General features: G+C 39.8%; 1 protein-coding gene across 3 annotated transcripts in view; it reads left to right on the forward strand.

Moving 5' to 3' along the window:
* Positions 1 to 18,540, forward strand: part of TMTC2 (transmembrane O-mannosyltransferase targeting cadherins 2) — a 240,302-nt gene that overhangs the window by 56,429 nt on the left and 165,333 nt on the right. The window lies entirely within an intron of this gene.

Consider the following 18,540-nt stretch of genomic DNA (forward strand, 5'->3'; position numbering starts at 1 on the left):
GGTTACTTCACTGATCTGTAAATTCCTTGAATCAACCTCGTTAAAGATCACAATGTTAAAAGAAATGTCAGAACTTGAAAATGAGATAAGGGTTAGAGTTATGGCAATGATTTTGATAGTAGAGGAAATTGAAATTTTGAAGGCTCATGTTGACAATGTAAAATTCCCTACAAGTTGTCACAGCCTCTCTCATTTAGAGAAATAAATCCAATTTATGCTGATATTTAAATTTCAAAGCGTATTGCACATTATGGTGATGTCTTTTGATCTATATACAGAGTATCTGAAACTTTGAATGCAAGTGACACTCCTTGCTGTTACTAAATTAATAAGAAAGAATCAACATAGAAGTAATTAGCATCTTCATGTCCTCAGTCTAAATTCAGAGGAAGTGGCTTACAGAAACAATATGAATCAAAACTTCTTCCTGTGTGCTGAAGAGCTGCAAATCAAAAGACGTAATGCTGAAGATACTTTTATAGAGGTTTTTTTCCCTTTTGAGGATCATGTAATGAAATATAAGCAGCTGCAAATACATTAATGACTTTAGTGAAATAGAATAAAATTTTCACTTGCCTACTTGCAAAAAAGCAAAAAAAAATCCTTCCCACCTCCCCCCCCCCCAAAAAGAAAAAAAACCTGAACAGACCCAAACCTCATTATACCTTACCTTACCTTCATGCAATCTGTTTTTCATGGTATTTTGGAAATTCTGGATATAATCTGTAATCTGGCCATTGCAAACATTTCTCATCTTACAGCTTTGTTATAGGCCTAGTCTACCTGCATGCATAGGAAACTTGCCAATTAATTTTTCTTCTTAGGGTTGCAGTCTGTCTTTCAGATTTCCTTGTGATCACATTCACCTAGTCTGAATTGAATTTAGGAGACAAAGAATTGGAACTATTTACTTCCTTCCTAGAGACCTCTCATACAGTGAGGTTGATTTTGCTTAATCAAAATCAGGCCTCACAAATTTAAGGAAGTGCTGTGAATTCAAAACTGGATTCTATGTTGTCCAGAAGAAAAACATGAATGAAAACCCGGACTCTGTTCAGTCTGTCTCTGGGCCATAATATGCAAAATACTTTCACAAGTTCAAGGAAAGGGGGGGAGGGTGTGAGCAGCCACAAGATCAAATTTGTTAAATAAGTTAATTAAATTCTGTTTATGGATGTTCTTTGGTAAACCACTTTACACTTTAACAAAGGAATGTGTTGAGAAAGCTATACCAGCCACAAGAAAATCACTTGTCATTTAAAGAAGCTGAGGGGAGGATTTCCTTGCAGGTAAGGTGGAGGTAGAGCAGAGTCCTGTTGTCTCTCTGAGGAAAATCCCTCACCATTCAATGAGTTCTTCATCACAACTCTTAGTCGTGGAACTCTGGAAAAAACGAATTGTGTATCTTCTCCTATTAAGTGGCTGAGTGGAACTAATAAAGTATTTGTTCTGTGGAAAGGAAAGACATCACTGAACTTCTGGAAATACCTCCTGCAGTAAGAGGATCTGTGGTCCCAGGCAGTAATCTTGTCAGATTGGTGTGAATGTATAATCATGCGTAATGAAGCAAGACAATTTAGGGCTGAGATAGACAGAGTAGCTTAGTAGTTGCTTTCTGTAGCTATCAGTATATACTTTGTTTTGTTATTAAATACTAAATACTTCAAACATAGAAAGAAATTTTACAGTATCATGTTAATTGATGAGTTAATAAAATTCCCCACTAAAAGTGTAGCTGTAGCTTAACTTGAGTTCTAGGGAGCAGTGAAATGTTTAAACTTCTCAAACCATGTAAAATGGTATTTCCAATAAAATATGCAAAAATCCTCTTTTTTCATTTTAAAGTGGGTTTGCTGGTTTTTTTCCCTACTTATGATGAATCTGCTGTGAATATTTATTGTATGAACATCTATAGAAACACATAGTGAATACCTTGTTCCTTTTAGCTGTAGATGAACTGTTTAATATTAAGAAACTATTGGAGGGGCTTTAATGTGTTGCCAGACATGTTTGCAGTGTGTTGTGCTGTGAAGTCTTGCATGAGAGGATTGTGTGCATGTGCCAGCAGCAGAGCTGTCTGATTTACTAGGGGAACTTGAAGAGTAAGGATAATTCATAATAAAAAATAGAAAACATCCAAGGTAATGTTATACATCATGATCATCCATGTCCCACATTTCTTGCGTTATTGATATACTTTTTCTGTACCTTCTCTTTCCAAAATAGCAGGTAACCTTGATGTCCAACAGAGTGCCAGTGGCTTAACATTTGTAGTCCAGGTGATTTGTACTGGTGGGTCTGTTAGGCTGCTGTCTTTTGCAGAAATGTTTGATGGTTTTGTGCTGTGAAACATGTTGTTTTATAGTCTGAGCAGTGGGCAACAGATTTGCTTCAACTTTAATCAGAACCTGATTCCAACCAATTACCCCAGAGAATGAATCCTGGCACCTTGTGTCAGTGCTGTTACTGTGATAGACATCAAGAACAGATCCAGGCAGCTCTGCAGCCTCAAAGTTAATATTGTTGCTTTCTTGTTCCGCACTGCTGTTGCTGTAGACACCTTGTTCCTTGTGCTTGCTGAAGGGAAGAAAGGTGAGAACTAGCTACTTAAAATTAGAGGAAACATTTTCAAGAAAAGCACTCAAAATGTAATTCACCTCCAGCTTGTTTGTCTCTCATAAATTTGAGTGCTCTTCATTGACTGAATGTTGTGTGCTATTTTTCCTGCGTAGACCTCTAGGGAAAATTTAGGTTAACTAAGAGAAAAATGTTAACACAAATTAAATACTTTTTTTACTTTCCTTGGTTGACACGCTGTCCTATCTGCCAATTGCACAGGGGTATTAAGTGTTTCCAAAGTCTAATTGTTATTTCTTGTAGCATAGGAGTGCTTCTCAAGCTGTTCTCAAGAGCTGAGCCCGTGTGTTTTCTCCAGAGTAGCTTATACAGTGATGACTTTAACTTTTAATCAACTGATAGCTTGTTCTTCCTCTTTCTTCCAGCTCTGGCACTTCAGCACTTGCAATTTTGACAGTGTTTTGGCTGGACTTCACGTGCATATTAGTTCTGTATGGCCAATGTCTCTTAGCTGTGTTAAGTTACCTACAATATTGCTAGCTTTCACAGTATCACTGGACATGTTCCTTGCCGTCTTTTGCCTGCTTGCTTACTCTCCTTAGCTCAGGTGATGTACAGTGTAATAATTTGCCTGGAAAGTATGATCCAAACTCCAAAGTTTATCAAGAAATCCATATTCTAGGAATAAAGCAGCTGTACTCTTATGTGTCTGCCCTGTGATGTACTCCTGAAGACATTTATCATTCTGTTTTGATAGTTACTACATCGTAGTTGCTTGGTGATGTCATGAGCAACTAATGTTCTAATCTTTTTTCCATCAGAAAAGGCATTTTTGGGAATGTGAGCTAAGGATATGTGATGCTAACATGCTACAAAACTTTGTAGGGACTATTTTAATGTTGGAATGCTTACTGCTTTTTATACTTCATTGGATCCATAGAAATGATGGTTCTAAGCAAAAAAAGCAGCATATAGCTGTATATTGCACTGCCATTGGTATTGTGTGCCTCTTGCTTATGAGAACAAGGAGGAGAATAATGTTTGCTCAAGTTCACTGAAGCTGTGTTTTCATGTAGAGAAGGAAAAGCTTGAAATGACCAGTTCTGTCTCTGCACTAAGACAGTTTGAGTGAAATTAGGAGGGTGTTCCTCCTGGAACTACCTGTGTAACTGAACTTCAAGTAATGGTTGTGCAAGCAAGCCTCCTAAGAGAGGCTGGAAAGAGCTTGTCAGGTATAGGAGAAGAGCCTATCAGAATATCCCTGCAGTCTTCAGTATTTCAGCTCTGGATCCCTATTTCCCATTTTGAGGCATGGATCTCCCAGAAAGCTGAAGAACTCTATTCTCGTTGTAATATACTCACTAAAATGTCCACTGCTAGTGTCAGCATGTCCCACTGATCTGCTGTTGCAATAGTCAGCACCAACCCTATCCTACTTGTTTGAGGTAACACTGGAGTTTGAGCATGGATGAGTGCCATTCACAGTGTCTTTTACTTTTGGAAGCTGTTCTTACCCAGGCCAGAGCAGATGGCATTAGGATAACAACCTTGAAAATTTGTGATGGTGAAGAAGGACTGTTGCAGTGAGGATTACTGTAACAAGCATATATCAAACCAGGAGTCCCGTGGAAAAGAAATATATATATAGACGGATTCTTGCTAGATGTTTCAGAGATGTTTATTTCTCCAGCCCATGGCCGGGGCTCTGCCGAGGAGCTGCTACAGTCACGGGACCCGAGGGTCCTTTGCCCGCGCAGGGGAACACAAACCAACCCATGGGGAACGAGGCTGACCGGGGCAGGGAAACCCCGTGTGTCTGTGCCCTCAGGGCCCCTCTCCCAGGGCTACATGGCGGGGGAGGGACCCTGACATTTCACCCGTTTTATTCTAATAAAAGAAGAATAAAGACAACTGGATAAACATAACAAGGACAGTTTCAAAACAAAAGAAGCCACCCTCCTGAGTCTTTAGATGTCCAAACAGATTCTGTGGAACATCTTAGGGCTGACAGAAGGGAGACAGAACTCTCTGAGCAAGCTTTGTGGGGAAACTGAGGCAGGAGAGGGTTTAATTTCTTTCCTCCCCCTTTTTATCCCCCATCGACATCGGAAAGGGATTTTTGGGGAAACAATTGGCAAAGGCAGGGCAAAGAGGGAAACCATGGATGGAAAAACGGATTGGGAATACACTGGGGGTAATAGGACATAGGGTAAAAGGGAAAGGTGGGATTAGGAAAGGGAGACTGTAGGGGGGGTTTACAATGGAGATATTGTCTAACAGGAGGACGATTTTTAGCATGTATACTGCCTTTCACAGGAACACCATCAGGCCCAGTGACCTGCGATGCTTGTAACCCTTTTCTACCTTGTATGATTTTGAATTCCACCACCTCTCCATCTCCCAAGCTTGGGATGCATTTTTCAGGGTTATTCTTTTTAATAGCAGTTCTATGCATGAATATGTCTTGCTGGTTATCACATCTTGTTATAAAACCATAATTTTGTTTAACATTATACCATTTCACTATCCCTAAGATCTTAGCTACTATGGTCTTTTCCTTTTTCCGAGTGGCTGCTGTTTTCTGTCTCGCTGTGTCTTTGCTCTCTCTTTCGGTCGCTCCCGTGTTGGAATTATCGGCGCTGCTGGTTCCGGCGCCCTTTTCCCGGGGTCGCGTTCGGGGCCGCGCGGGCCGGGCCGGGCCGCGCCGCTCCGTTCTCTGCGCGTCGCCTCCTCTGCTCTCAGCTGCGTTGCCACTGCCAGGCGCTGCATCTCGGCCAGGCCCCCAAGCGATGACCCCCCCGTGCCCTGCTCCAGCGCGCGTTTCGGCTGGGCACGGCTCCGCTCTGCCGCCAGCCGCCGCCCGCGCACCGCCCCTCTCGTTCGGGCGCTCACGGGGCTGGCTCCACCACGCGCTGCGCGGGGCCGGGCGGGCACTGCCGGGCCGTGCTGCTCCCGCCGCTCCCCGCTCCGCCACCGACACTGCGGCCCGTGTGGCTCCACCCGCACACGGGAGCTCCATCGCTGCTGCTCGCAGAGCGCTCGGTGCACGTGGCCTGGGTCGCACGGTCCCTGAGCCAGGCTTCCCTTCACCAGGACACAGCTGACATTGCTCAACAGTCTCGGTAATTAAATAATATTCACGAAAATATTCTTCCATCGGCATATATTTTGACTCAAATATCAACTGGGTCCAAATGGTCTTCCAAAAGCCCTTGGTAAGAATTAAATCCCAAGAAACATAGAAAAAGTTCTTAAACAGCCATGCCAGGAAGTGTTTCAGTTCTTTCTGAGCTTGAATCAAGCTAAAATTTACAAATCGTTGTTCAAGAATCATTTTAAGTTTAAGATAAATGTCCATATGCGGCTCTGAAAGCCAAGAGTCTTCCCACGGTTCCTCCATAGTTTAGATATGGAATAGCAAAACAAAACCAAGAAGAGGAATCCAAAGTTTCCAGGGTTTACTCACACAAATCAGTCGCTTAGGGATCGGGGATCGTTCTGCCCGCATTCTCTACCATTATGTTGCAGTGAGGATTGCTGTAACAAGCATATATCAAACCAGGGGTCCCGTGGAAAAGAAATATATATATAGACGGATTCTTGCTAGATGTTTCAGAGATGTTTATTTCTCCAGCCGCATGGCCGGGGCTCTGCCGAGGAACTGCTACAGTCACGGGACCCGAGGGTCCTTTTGCCCGCGCAGGGGAACACAAACCAACCCATGGGGAACGAGGCTGAGCAGGGGCAGGGAAACCCCGTGTGTCTGTGCCCTCAGGGCCCCTCTCCCAGGGCTACATGGCGGGGGAGGGACCCCGACAAAGGACGTCATTGTTTCTGTTTATTTTGTCAAACTGACATACCTGGGGAGACACAAGAAGTAGAGCAGGAAGGAAGTGAAATCTTTTATCTGGTCACGAGGATGATGAGCAACAGTCTCCCTGGTATACCTTGGCACCTGAGATTTAAAGTAAAATTCTTGTATTTTTGATGATTCCTCCTCAGAATGAAACAAAATTTCTTGTTTTCTAGAGTCTCAGCAAGAGTTTTACCTTATGTATTTATTTTCTCTTTCAACCCAACTGATGTTGTTGAGCAACTGAAGCGCTTAAAGACAGTGCTTATGTTGGTACTGTTCAGTAGCTCAAAGTAGAAAGCCCTCTGGGGTCAGGCATGAAAAGGAAGGGAATAATGTATATTTCCCCCACCTTTCAGTGAAAAAGATGAGATGCAGAATTTTCTGTGGAACACCAATCTCTTATTGAGGAATAAATATGAAATATTGACATGTGTGATGGAGTGCCTGCTTGTTCCCCTAATGATTCTCTAAGAAACAATTTTTTAATATCCATAATCATATGTGACTCTTGAGACTGGATTCTAATATTGTCTCTGAAGTACAGGGGCTTTATTATTATTGTTTTATATTAATGGCTTGCATTGTCTTTGAAATGTAAATTTTTTTTTTTTTACTTTTGATTATGTGTGGTTTACGTTCTTGTAGGTTTACCAGCTAGAGCTGTTTGTGTAGTTTTAAAAGTGTGAGAAAGGGGAAGTCCTTTCTGCTCTCTCCATTTTGACTTCTCTCTGGTTCCTGGAGTGGTGCAGAGGAGAAATATTCTTGTTATTATAGTTTTTAACATTGAACAGCTGCTTTTTAAATTATTTATTTATTCTTACATGTGCATTCTCGCATGACGCACAAGTGAGATAGAGTTCATGGGATTCATCCTCTTCCCTCTGGGGACATTTGTCTGCATCAGAGAAATATCACACATTGTGACAGCATTGGCAACCTGTCTTCCGCAGAGGGCTCAGAGCTGGAACGGATTGGTACTTGTAGATAGGGAGTGAGCCACCTTGGCAAAGCTTTATCATGCTTGCACAGCACCTGCCTTTACTGGGTCTTGGTCTGTCCCAGGCCCTTAGTCACATCATTAGTACAGGAACCAAATTAACACTCTGCTTCACATGAGGGAGGAAAGAATCGAGCCATTTTTGCATGATGCTGCAAAACTCCACTAGTGGCTTCTGGAGTTAAATCTGTAAGCAGCCCAACATGCAGTTTGAGTGCCCTAATGAAGACACTGTAAGGAGACCTTAAAAAGCACAGTCCAACAAATATTCTCATTAAGTTTCTGAATGGCATCCATTTCCCCCTTACCCCTTAGTGAGCAAACATGCTAATAAAATGGTGTTGTAGAGGACAGTGTAGATACTTATTACAGTATGTGCCTTCTTCTCTGAAAGATAGAATACCCTTGCAGTCATTTGAATTGTATTTTGCAAGCAGAGCTATGTTTCAGAAGAAGTTACACTGACAGTCAGCAAACTGGCAGGTGAGGGGTGAAGAAGTGTTGCAATCAGTATTCTGGTATTCAGCTTGCTTGTACAAAGCAGGCTTCTATCCAGATTCATGAAGTCTTTTGGAAGAAAATCTCAAAGTTGTGGAGGGTTTTTTAATGTCATTGCAAAATACTAAGCCTGTTTTTCCTTTTTAGAGAATCTTGCTAAAGGCTGTCTTCACTCTGGTTTGCAGCTTCATTCAATCCCATTCTGTTTTTTCTCTTTTAAAGGTTTGGTTTCTCTGCAATATAACTTTCAGCATCTGTAAGAACTCTCTATGGATTGCTGAACAATGGGGGGGAGCAAAACCATTGCCAGCTCCATATGAACTGAAGCCTACACTCTAAAATGTTCTGGGCCTTAATGCATCCATCTAATGTCAAGGTCCTGATTGATTGGTACTGGGAATAGCATCAAATTCCAGCTGGTTGTGATGTGCCAGGTCATGATTAAACTGTCTCATTTGGAAAAGGGGAAGGAAAAGGAGATGAATAAACCCATATTCCGCAATTCCTTATGTCAGGATTCCTGTAGCTCTACAGGTGTGGAATAATTTTGGCCACTTATTTCTTAGTACCTCAGAGCTTTTCTATACTGAAGTCAGTGAGGAATGGCCTTAAGGGATCAAGCTGTTGTTAGAGAAGTTGGGGTATGGTTGTACCTGTGATTTTTGTGTATGAAACCCAAAGCATTCAAGTCTGGCTTAACAAAATTCTGAACTCTTGTCCAAGCTATGCTTTTGCCAGCTGTGGAGTAATATTGCAAATAAGTTTTTGTAGGTAACTTAAAAAGCAGAAAGATTACATTTTGTTTTGTGTGATTAGCTGAAGAATCCTTTAGTTAAGGGCCTGTCCTAAATGAATCCCTCTCAAATAAATGAATTACATTAAGGTCTTGAGCATGTTATCTCAAAAGTTTTTTTTCAGTAAATTCTTTTTAAGAAAAAGAATACTGAATTTTGGGGTTATTAGATGTGTTAAGTGCAGGTCCTGTGTAGTAAAACTTCAGATCAGCATAAAATAATGCATTTGTTTTAATTGCTCCAAAAGCATAAAACTAATACATATGGAGCTGCAGGTCAGAATGTGAATGTACTGTAATGTTTTTTAAGGGAGGTGTGTTGTGACTGAATTCACCAACAAAATTAGAGCAAATTTTGTTTCCAAATTAACCTTAACTGTAAAAATGGTCACTTCTTGTGTCAAGTAGTAGAAAATAGGAAAAGCAATTATAAAGAAAATGAAGAAGAATTTGTTTTCATTTTTATTGATGGGCTTATTTCACAGAATCACAGAATAGATAGGGTCAGAAGGAACCACTGGAGATCATCTAGTCTAACCCCCCTGCCAAGGCAGGGGTCACCTAGAGCAGGTTAAACAGAAACTCATCCAGGTGGGTTGATTTGTCTCCAAAGAGGGAGACTCCAAAACCTGGGCAGTCTGTTCAGTGCTCTGCCACCCTCGGTATAAAGAAGGTCTTCCTCAGGTTGAGGTGGGACTTCTTGTGTTTTAGTTTATGGCCACTGCTTCTCATGCTGTTGCTTTACACCACTGAAACGAGTCTGGCACCACCCTCTTGGCAGCAGCCTTTGATATATTTAAATACATTGATGATATCCCTTCTCAGTCTTCTCCAGACTAAACAGGCCCAGCTCCCTCAGTCTCTTCTCATAGGAGAGATGCTCCAGACCCCTCATCTTTTTTTTTGGCCTCTGCTGGACCCTTTCTAGCAGCTCCTTCAACTGTGGAGACCAGAGTTGACAATATTCCAGGTACTCCAATATTCCAGATACTCCAATATTCCAGATTAGGGCTGAGCAGAGGGGGGAGATCACCTCCCTTGACCTGCTGGCCACACTCTTCTGATGCACCCCAGGGGACAACTGGGCTTCCTGGTCACAAGGGCACTGCGGGTGCATGGTCACCAGGACTCCCAGGTCCTTTCTTACAGAGCTGTTCTCTAGTGGGTCAGCCCCCAACCCCTGAGTCCTTCAGTTTAAAGCCCCTCTTGCCACCCTGGCCAGCTGGCTGCCAAAGAGTCTCTTGCCCTTTTTGGCCAGGTGGATCCCATCCCTCCTTACCAGGGTACAATCATTAAAGTACAATTTCTGAAGTTAATTTTAAAGTCTAGTCCTCCTTTTCAGTCATAACCCAAACTGCTATTTTGAAAGGTGCTGATGAATTGCTTAAACCAGAGTGGTTATTCTGCTGTTACAACATTTGTTCTTTAATTTCTTTGATTGAAATATTTAACACAACTTGCTACTTGCTTATCTTGGATAATGCTACAGTTAATAGTCACCTCCATTCTCTGTCTTTTCTCCCACCTTAACTTTGCTTAACTAATTGGTTTAAAGATTCATGAAAATAAGTCTCCTGAAGCTTCAAAATAATTAGTCTTTTCACTTTAATGATAGACCTTGAAAAGGGAAGTTAGATGGGCTTTCCCTTAAGTTTAAATTCTCTTCCATTCTTTAAAGCAGCATAGTACAATACTGCACATAAGCAAGGAGGAAAAAAAAAATTGCCCCATTATGTTCAAAACTGCTCCTTAAAGAAAAACTATTAAAACCAAATTGTATTTAAAAAAAACAACTGTTTTTCAAGACAAAAATGTACTCCAAAATCTGAACTGTCAGTGACTTTTTTTTTTCCCTTAATTCCTATCTGTGACTGAAATGAGAACTGAATGCATGTTTAACACATTATACCTATGGCATGTGTAGGCATATATAGTACTATGAGCATAAGTTGGGTTTTTTCTCCCTCCTTGGGAAGAAAATTTCCTGAAAGTCAGGCACCGTGATAGTTATCACTCCTAAGACATAGCATGAGGCGTTTCTTAAATTCTCAACTTGAAACAATAGGAATATAGATCTGCATTTAAATGTTACAATTTCTAGAGCATTCACTGTAATTAAATTAAAATAAGTAATGTAGAAAACATGCCAGTTAACAAACAGTTAATACACAGGTGTTATTTTAGAAGTGGCCAGTGGCATTATTCTGTTTAGGAAGGTTGTTCTTTTCTGATTCATCTATCTGTAAATAACACTCAAATGTGAAAGCACTGATTTTTTTTTTTTTTAAACATGCTGAACTGCTTTTCCTGATCTATATTATCCTGGAACATCTGTTGCCCTAAATTTTTAGGTTTTGAAGTAGTCTAAGGCCTATAGTATTTAGTCAGGTCGTGTATTGACTTTCCCTGAATTTCTTCTTCGATGTTCATTTTATTTGAATGATGACTTCAGATTTGACTCTTAAAAACAAACCTTTCTTTCATCTTCCCAAGGCTTAATTTCCCACCTCCCTTCATGAATTCAGAGTTTTAGAATTATCTTAGTGTTTTTGTCTTTGTAATATTTAGTGTATTCCACTTGGTCATTGAGTTCTGGCTCTGTTCATGTGTATCCTTCTACTGTCTTTGGAGTGGTGACCACCTGTTTATTCTTACTCTCATATTTTTAGTGGTCTCCTCATTTAGTCACTTAATTATTTTGGAAAACATACTGAGTGATAATTCCTGAAGCGTCCTAAAATGCGGAAGTATTTTTAAAAACACATTCTTTTATTTCCTTTTAACCTAAAATGTTTTCGCATTTGTTTATAAGTACATGGCTTACAGGACTAGCAATGCAGTGTATACCTCCTTAAATAAAATAATTACATGATGTCTTACTATTTATTAATCCCATTTCACCAAAGTTCCTTAACTGATTAGGAGAAGATTGGAGTCCCGGGAAGTGCTTTGTAGGTTTTTTTTGTTTGTTTGTTTGTTTTTGACCTCCTCCAGTTAACATATGGATGATAATTTTTATTCTACATTTTATAATAATCACTACAAAACACCAAATACAACTGGACTCGTAGTATCTTTGGTATGTAATTTCATTTCCCATTCTGGTTTTTTTGATGCCCTGCATTCCTCTGCCCTTCACTGGTCTGGCTCTCCCCTTGCTCTTCTACTGCCTTAGCTCCCTTCTCCTCCCATGTGTAAACCTGGTTTTTGCCCTCCACATCTCCCCAGCATACACTCATTTCCCATTGCCATTTCCTGCCTTTGCTATGCATTATATTGAGGTTTGGCCCTTTGGGCTTAGACAAGTTTGACTTGATGCCAGGGAAGCAATGAGAAGTGATGGTCTTGCTGGCTGATGACAGCTTGTTCCTGAGCAAAGCAGCTGCAGGTAAATTTAGTCCTCTGATGAGAGCAACACTTTCCCCCCCCACCCCCTCTTTTTTTTTAAATATTTTTCCACAGGGAATTTTTGAAAAAGGACAAGCAATTCATCAAAGTTTAAGGAAGATGTGAAGTTTATAAAATGTCCTAATTGTAACAGTTTAGCAAAACCATACAGTGTTGTGTTTACCTCAATCTTACATGAAATTTGGAAAGGAAAAAGAAATCTACCAGCAACAGAGCTTCAATATATATGTTAGCATGTAAGCTAGGATTCTGGACTAGCCAGCAGAGAAAATAGACAATCTGGGCATGACTCGTTTAAAGCTGGTGTCGAAAATGGTCAGATGTCTACCTTTGAGAAACAGGCACTCACCTGAAGTTTGGAGTGTGTTATCTCACAGGAGAATCTCTTCAGGGATGAGGAGCATTTACTTGGGAGCAACAATCAGTAGTAATTTTGCTTTTGAGAAACAAACCTTCTGAACTTAAATTACTATCTTTCTGAATTTTTTTTTTATTAAAGCATCAGTCCTTGTAAGTAAATAAAACAGAATGGTTGAATAGGTACAATTGATTCCTTACATAAGTGTTTCTGTGTATTCTCTATCCTCTGTATAATGGGAAGTGTGAAATTTTTTGAGGGAATATTTGTACTTTCTTAATGCTCAGCTAATTGGGCCCTTATATATAATAGAAACATGTTGGGCTGGAAGTGGTGTGGACTTGGCCTCTGTTTATTTGTTTTTTTTTCAGGAAATTGTAACTGCAAATTAGTGATCATGTAACAGTAACAACAGAGCCATTTAATGTTATTTTCCCCTTTAGGAAGGGGAAGGCAGTGAGAGGGAGGAGGAGGGTTTAGAGATTTTAGCATAGCTTATTGTCTACACAGTCGAGAAGCTTTGCTGCCCTGTAGCTTCTGTATTGTCCCGTAGAGTTTTGGTGGCTTGACCTGCTCTTCAGTCTGTTGACCCTTGTCTTTCTGCTCAAGCTTGTGCCTGTCTGATGCTAATTAGAGAGCTGTTTTCAGCTGTGTTCTCCTGAAAGCAGGATGTTGTCTAAAGACCACATTGGTGGTCCCAAACAGAGTGATGCAACACATTTTCCCAGTTGCCCTCACTGCCTGCACTGTGAGCAGTTACCATGCGAGGTGCATTATGTAGTTATTAAGCAATGAGGTTAAGGTATCAAGTGCTCAAACACTGTAGCATTGGCCTGCTCTCTGACTAGCTAGGTAACTCATTCAGAAAGGAGTATGCTGGTGTCCTGCCTGTCTGTGCTGACATTCTGGTTTAATTTTATTAAATGTAGCTGTTGATTCAAAACACGGAGAGTGCTATATAAAAGACTATTATGTGGGAGATTCAAATAGTGCAAGACTTTTTGTGTGCTGGGCTGCCTTTGCATTTCTTCTAAAAGTAGCACAGAACTAATAGGCATTGGGTGTCAGGGTTTCACAAAATAACGTGAATATTTTGCAGCAGCTGCCTAAATAGAACCAAAACCAATGTATAAATTACCCTCAAATGACCTGTTTCTGTTCTTTCTTTGTTGTGCAGGACTTTGTTAAAACTATGAATTTTGCCTATAGAATTTTTGGTTTTTGAATAATTAGTTATATTGCACCAATCTACTAGAATATCCTGTAATTATATTGTAAAATACTTTGATAGAAAACAGAGTTGCCTAAGTCCATCTCAGTAAGGTTAGTATCAGCTTCACAGGTATGTCCTTGGATAGCTAGGATGGCTTAGAAATCATATGAACTAAAACTTCTGCTTGTAATTTTCTGTCGTTTTCTTTGTATCACGATTACATAATTTGAGAAAGGTTGATGATGGTGGTGTTCAGAAGCTGCAGATGCTTTTGATTTTTTTTTCCTTTTTTGTTTAGAGTAGTAAGTGTTAGGAATGATGTAATAAGTTTGCTTATGAGTCCATTATAAATTGAGGACCATTGTTAAAATCAAAGCTATTTTGAGTTAACAAAGGCACAAAAATTAATTTCTGTTAGATTTCTTTTTGTATTTATCAAATGAATAATAATAAATCCGTACTCAAAACCAGCTGAAACAGTTTTATATGCATATTTGCAGGTGTATAAAGTTTGTCTAGTCAAGGAAATAGTCTGTAAAACTTAAAAAATGTGACAAGTGTTAATTCCAGAAATTTTGTTAGTGAGACCTAAGTGCTCTATTGAGTGAAGTTTGTAAGCAAAAAGGACTGTGCAGTCACTTTTTAATTGGGAGCTGTGGGCCTTATTATTTGGAAGTGATTAGACAGTGCTAAAAGACTCAGCTAAGATGGAAAACTTACTTTCTGCTGACTATTTTTAAAAATTGCAAATACAAACATACAATACAGTACACTAAGGGTGATTGTTATTCATAGAATCATAGAATATCCTGAGTTGGAAGGGACCCACAAGTATCATTGCAGTCAAACCTCTGGCCCTGCAGGAAAATCCCAGGAATCAGACTGTGTTCCAAACAGCATTGTCCAGATGGTTGAACTCTTGTCAGACTGGGTGCTGTGACCACTTCCCTGGGGAGCCCCTTCCAGTACATTACCACGTTCTAGTTGAAAAACCTTTTCCTAATATCCAACCTAAGTATCTCCTGACACAACTTCAGGCCATTCCCTCAGGTCCTGTCACTGGTCACCAGTGAGAAGAGATCAGTGCCTGCCCCTATGCTTCCCCTTGTGAGGAAGCTATAGACCATGATGAGGTCTCCCCTCAGCTTCCTCTTCTCCAGGCTGAACAGCCCAGGTGACCTCAGCCACTCCTCATACGGCTTTCCCTCCAGACCCATCCCCATCTTGATAGCCCTTCTCTGGATGCTCTCTAATACCTTTATACCCTTTTTTTGTTGTGGCACCCAAAACTGCCCCCAGCACTTGAGATGAGGCTGTCCCAGTGCAGAACAGAGTGGGACAATCCCCTCCCTTGCCCGGCTGGCGATGTTGTACCTGATGCACCCAGGACAGATTTGGCCATCCTGGCTGCCAGGGCACGGCTGGCTCATGTTCAACTTGCCATCAACCTGGACCCCCAGGTCCCTTTCCATGGCACTGCTTTCAGCGTCTCATTCCTCTGTCTGTCTGTACATCCAGAGTTGCCCCATCCCAGGTGCAGAATCCAGCACTTCCCCTTGTTCAACTTCGTATGGTTGGTGATTGCCCAGCCCTCTCATTGGTCAAGGTCTTTCTGCAGGGCCTCCCTGCCTTTGTGGGAGTAAACAGCTCTTCCCAATTTAGTGTCTTCTGCAAACCTAGTATTCCTTCCAGTCCTGTGTCCAAGTCATTTATGAAAATGTTGAAGAGCACAGGGCCAAGGATGGAGCCCTGTGGAACCCCACTGGTGACAGGTTACCAGTCTGATGTCACCCCATTCACTATAACTCTCTGTGCCTGACCTGTTATCCAGTTGTTCACGCATCACATGATGTGTTTATCCAGCTGTGGGCTGGACACTTGTCCAGAAGTGAGAGATGGAATCGAAAGCTTTACTGAAATCCAAAAAGATTACATCAGCTGGCTTTCCTTGATCAACTGGATGGGTCACCTTGTCATACGAGGAAATAATTTTGACAAGAAGGACTTGGCCCTCATGAAGCCGTGCTGGCTGTGACACATGACTATGTAGTCCTTCAGATGTTTGTCAATACCTTCCAGGATAATCTTCTCCATAATTTTACCTGAACTGTTATGCTGTTTTATGTGTGAACAGAGTTATTGTGTTAAATGTTTGTTGGTATGCTTGAATATTTAGAGAAGTGCCATGAGTGGATTGCGTTGAGTCATCTTGGTTGGTCATCAGACTGAAAAATTACTCCATAGAAGAAAAATTACAAGAGTAAAAGCTTTTTAGCGCATGTATCTGTGGTTTGTAATGTAGGAACGTGGATTTCATGTGTGCATGCATTTTATTTCCAGTGTCTTTGCTGTGAGTGATTACTGCTGAGCTTTCTGTGATCCTATCACAGCCCCAAATTGCTCTTAAACAGGAAACCTTGTCCAGTCATTTTTAAAAAAGAGTGCTTTGGCTGAGGTATTTGGCATGCACCTTGTCTGTGACTATAGTTACAAGATACCTTATTATTAAGTGAACAAGAGGAAGAACTGTAATATAGAAAAATGTCATGACACATAAGATCTCTTCAGGTGTTTTTAATCACAGCACTGCTTTTCTTTTACTAAAGCAGCGTCAAGGTTTTCACCCCTTCATCACTCTCTGGTTTACAGATACCTTCCTGAATGTTACTTTACTTCCAAACAGGTTCATTTTTACTTTATTAAAGAAAAAGGCAGTTAGAGTCTTCTCTGCTTAGAATCTGTGACTCTTTGAACTATTACCTGAACATTTTGATAAAACATAAAATACTTCTTAATGTTGATTTCAAAACTGGTATGCTGATGCCATTTGATGTAAGGGGTACCTTAAAAGTTTGTTTAAAACTTTGTGGTCTTATGTGGGAAATGTACTGGAATATTCTTCCTCTAAAAGTGAGTCAAGTTACATAAAAACTAGTGTGAAAATCCCTGATTTTATAATATATAAATATTAAAATTAGACTATATAAATATATATATAAAATATATATAAAAATATAAATATATATATAAATATAAAATTAGACTGCCTATAGGTTTAAAAAAATCCTAGAACTTGAGTGTTGATCCCCTTTGTAATTCTATTTTATTTTGCTGCAACTATGGATGGTGTTCTTATCTCTGCTGCTACTCTTACCAGATTGTTGGAGTCAATATCCTTCAAGAGTTAATTCCACATACTTCACTCTCTTGCTTCTACAGAGAAATCTGTTCTTTTTAATTTTCGTCTAAATTAGAGAGCTCTCTTCTCCGACTAGTTTTGTTTAAGAGCATTGTTTTGTTATTTGTGTTGCATCCTGAATGTTTTATTTATTTATGTATTTCTCCAGTGGAGTGGGGTTAGAAAAGGTCATTAAATAATTGGGCATTTTCTATCCCCTTTTTCTCACAGTAAATCAGGTCTTAATGCTCAATTACTCTGCAGCTATTCAGACTGTTGCAGGGCAGGTATAAGTCACTATGCTCTAATTTGGCAGTGTTTTAGACTTTCTGTTGGCTCTTCTACGAACACTTCTGCTGTTGGTAAAAGTGACAAAGAAGTGGCAAAGAAGAGTCAAATTTGAGGTGTAACAGAACCTTTTCTTTAATACCAAATTTCTAAATCTGAATGTTTTGCTGAACTGCTGGTGCCTTCAAGTTGTCATTTGCAATGCCTTTTGTATGACTATGTTTAAAATTATTAATAAGCTTTTTAAGTTAAGGAGAGTAAGTTCTGTGATGCTAATTATGAGCAGCATTTGACTTTTATAGCACTTAAAACCCAGAAAGGATGTTGTATGAGACAGTTTATTGTTTTTTAATGCTAGCTCATACAAATTTTAACCTCCAAGTTGTCATTTCTTTAATAATTTTCCCAGCATTCTTCAATCAAAAGCTTTTTTTCTCGCTAATAAGAATGTATGAATGGTCATACTAGATCAAATTGCTTATCCATCTTACTATTTTGCTCACAGGAGTGAAGAGCAAGTGAGTAAAGGTATGAAGGAGAGCAGAGGAAAACACAGCAAGACTTTCTTGGAACCTTAATACCAAGAATCTGCATTTTGGATCTGCACTGAATACCTGTATTATTAGTGTGTGTTAGAATAAAGCAAAAACCTCACTTTGTATTTCACTTCCTACATACCACCAAATGTTTACACACAGATGTTCCGTGACTTTTTTTGCGGTATTTTTTTCCAATTTGAAAGTTCTCAGTCTGTTGAGCTGCTCCTTACATGAAATAAGTTTATCTTTTTTCTCTCTGTATGATTTCTAGTTTCCTTTTTAAGAAGAGAAAAACAAAGAGAGCGTGGGCTCTCTAAATAAATAAATAAATATTTGCGGGTGTGCACAAGTATATAGCATGAGATTTTATTTTTTTCTTAAATATCTTTATATTCCACTTGAAGTTTGTAATAAATCAGCATTAAAACACAAGCTTATGAATATTTAATAACTCCTGAGATTTTTTTTTTCTTTTTCATGGGCAGTAGCTAGGTCCAAGTCCATTACTTTTTAAATAGGTACACTCAGGATATGTTCTGCTTGACTAAATGTACATCTATAGAATATGTTAGGATTTACTAATTAAATAATTTTCATGTAATGAATTGCCTGCAAAATATTTTGAGGGCTTTCTGCAACGCTTTCAGAGTTGGCAGTAATTCTTACTATTGGATTTAACCCAGCAAACTTTGTTATTTTCACTGTTACTTCTCTTCTTACTTTCTCCTACACCTGTTTTTCAGTAGTTTAATAAAATGAGAACAGCAGAGGTGCTTTTTTGGATGTTTCTAAAGACATTCCAATGGGTGTTAAAATATATATTTTGAGCCTGTCA

Source organism: Aphelocoma coerulescens, chromosome 1A (genome assembly GCF_041296385.1).
Source record: "Aphelocoma coerulescens isolate FSJ_1873_10779 chromosome 1A, UR_Acoe_1.0, whole genome shotgun sequence".
Taxonomy (NCBI): Eukaryota; Metazoa; Chordata; class Aves; order Passeriformes; family Corvidae; genus Aphelocoma; species Aphelocoma coerulescens.